This window comes from Hibiscus syriacus, unplaced genomic scaffold, assembly GCF_006381635.1.
Source record: "Hibiscus syriacus cultivar Baekdansim isolate YM2019G1 unplaced genomic scaffold, ASM638163v2 tig00110163_pilon, whole genome shotgun sequence".
In the NCBI taxonomy this organism is placed as follows: Eukaryota; Viridiplantae; Streptophyta; class Magnoliopsida; order Malvales; family Malvaceae; genus Hibiscus; species Hibiscus syriacus.
Window position 1 is genome coordinate 489,484 of NW_024062610.1, and position 3,458 is coordinate 492,941.

Below are 3,458 nucleotides of genomic sequence, written 5' to 3' on the forward strand. Positions count from 1 at the left end.
TGAAAAAACAATGAGTTAATCTTAGTTTATGATTTTTCTCAATCCAATGGTTCTAAAAAGGTATAAAATTAAAAGAGGGTAAACTACACATTTAGTACATAAACTATCAGTTTTATTCCATTTTAGTACCAAAACTTTTCGTTGAACGGTTCGCTTAATATTCGGTTAGTTTACAAGCCTATACCCTTTTCTATAACTATTGACACAAAAACTAGTCACCTAAATTACACAAGGACCAAATACGGAAGGTGAATAAAATAAAGATACGGATAAATCTAATTGTATCGGTAAACGAACCACAAAAGGGGATGCATCGGTAAACAAATCGCAAATTAGAGTAAATTGACGTGAAAAAAAACTATCCACGAATGCAAAACGCGTATCCAAATCAATTCGAGGGTCCAAAGTAGGAAAGATCATCGTGATAACAAATAAGCGCCATATTGATCAGTTGTGACAATGTCATATCTAACCCTGAGAAAAAAGATAAAAGAAAACAACGGCTAAACGACCAAAAATATCAAAAACATAGAAAAACGTATCATAAAGACAGAGATAAATGTGTCACAAAAACATAATTATTTTTATTAAAAAACTAAAAAAGAAATAAAGAGAAAATATAATCGGTAGTCAATAACCAACATTAAAATCGATATCATCATCCGTTAAAAAATTAAATAAAAAGAAGTTGATTTGATCTATAAAAAATGATATAACTATAAAGATAAAAAGAAAAAAAAAGGAGGGAGAGGAGGGAGGAAGAGAACGGCCACTCAACAGAGAGCAGCCACTCTGCTAAAATTATTAAAAATAACGTAAACTTAATAAAATAACTTATCCTGTGAGACAATCTTATTATATATTGGTTATTTTATTTCTAATTTTATTTTTCCTCAATCAAACCGATAAGGATGTTTCAGAGAGAATTAGAATAAGTGCTTGGTTGAAAAATAAATAAAAGAAATGTTATATGAATCGGTTAGGCTAATTTGAAGGCTACCGTAAAAAATAACTGAATATTTTGGTCTCTGTCCACCGCCTCATTGGACCTAGGGGCGTAAATGAGTCGAGTCGAGTTCGAATATTACTGAGCTCGATTTGATTCGAAAACTCTGAAATAGAGTTCGACTCGACTCGAAAACTCGCGAGCTTAAAATTTTTAAGCTCGACTCGAACTCGAAATCCTGAACTGAAGCTCGTGAGCAGCTCGAAAAGGCTCGAAATGAAAAAAAAAATCTTAAACTTAACAAGATTGAATCCTCAAACTCGAACCTTAAATACATGAAAGCCTTATTGTATTTTTTAAAAAAATCAACACATAAATGTTAATATTATTAATAATTTATTTTTAAAAAAATAAAATCTTAATATATTATATTTTCGAGCTACTCATGAGCTTTTCGAGTCGAGTATCAAGTAGCTCGTTTCGGCTCGTTAAGAATTCGAGTCGAGATCGAGTTCGAGTCGAGTCCATTCAATCCGAGTATTTATCGAGCCTTGACCGAGTCGATCTCGAGTAGCTCGCGACCTGTCTCATCTCATTTACAGCCCTAATTGAACCAACCGACCAACCAGATGACTAACGAAAGGAGAAACCAGATCTAGCATCATTTTTATATGTCCGCAACTAATTTTGTCGGAAGAAACAGATGGATATGCAATTATTTTTGTATAAATATTTAATATCATTGTATTCTCAGAAATTTGAATTCGATATCTTAACCAAATTGGAACAATTCATATAAATTAATTTAAATATTTAGTGGTGATAGATATGCAATCCTGCCTTATTCACATCTAACTATTTCACCCAAATACTTTTAACCCATTATCATATTTTGATACTCTATTTTCAATAAATAAATAAGCTGAGCGTGCAAATGCAAGTGTATTCTTTTTTGGATTATTAATGTCTAAAAGAAATTGAACGCGGGAAGTAAGAGACTGTAAGACTACTAAATAATTTGGTTGCTGTTAATTTATCTAAGAGGTATCTTTATTAGGACCGTAAACGAGTTGAGTCGAATATGAGTATTGTTGAGTTTGATTCGACTCGAAAATTTTAAAATAGAACTCGATTAGGCACGAAAACTCGTGAGCTTAACATTTTCAAGTTCGACTCGAACTTTTTTTTTGAAATAGAAAAAATCTTAACTTGATTGAAGCTCGAACTCAAACTCGAACCTAAATCTTAATACATGAAAATCTTATACTACGTTTTTTTTAAAAACCAATACATAAATGTTAATATTAATAATATTTATTTTTTAAATAAAATCTTAATTTATTATAATTTTGAGTTGCTCTCGAGTTTTTCAAGTCGAGTATTAAGTAGCTTGGTTAGACTGGTTAAAAACTTGAGTCGAACTTGTGCTTGATTCGAGTTGAGTATTTATCGAGCTTTGACCGAGTCGATCTCGAATAGCTCACGATATGTCTCGTCTCATTTACAACCGTAATTTTTAGTACAAGGATTCATTTAAGTTAATTATTTTATCATAAATGAATTAATTTTTATCTTTTTATTAGAATATGTAAATTAAATTAATCCCTTTATTAATAAATGGATTGATATAATCCTTGAACTAATAAAAAGAATCAAATATAGATAACTTTATTAGAGTCCACAGTTATTATTTTAAAAATGATAACATTTATTTCATTTTCAGCTCAGATCCAAAAAAATTATTTGCAGAATCATAAAAGCATTTTGAATATTTATTTTATTAAATAATAAATGAATTTTTTTATGAAATGGAAATGAAACTAAAAACGAAGAAATGTGTTGAGATTTTGTATCTTTAGTATTTGATTATTGTATTGGTTTAAATTTATTTATTCGATTATTTGTTATTTTTTATTTACTTATTTCAATTTATACTATTATAATTATGAAATTATATGAAAAGTAATGATCAAAGTATATATTTTAACTATTTATAAGTCGTATTATAATGGTTGTTTGTAAAGCAAAAAATAACTTATGATAAGTGGATAATTTAAATAAGTATGTAGTCTAAAGAATTATTACGAGCAAACAATTTATGTTAAGGCTATTATATCGAGTAAAACTCGATTAGATGGTTTATTTTAATTATCAAAATAAATTAACGCTTAAATATATATATGGTTTATTGCACGATCATTAAATAAGTATTTAAAATAAAATTAATTTTGTATAATTTATATATGTAAGACTTTGATCATGATATTATGATAAAATAACTACATGACTTAAATAGTTATATATAAAAAAAATTAAACACGACTTTAATTTTAAATAGTGTGCTTTTAATTAATTATTTAAATATTATATAAGGTGAAAAATGACAACACCAATAGTGTTAACAGTTATTTGAAAAAATTAATCATCTCTGGTTTATAAGTTGTAATAATAATGTAATTAAATAATATAAATGATACAAATAACAAAAATTTAATACGTCTGGTCTATCACA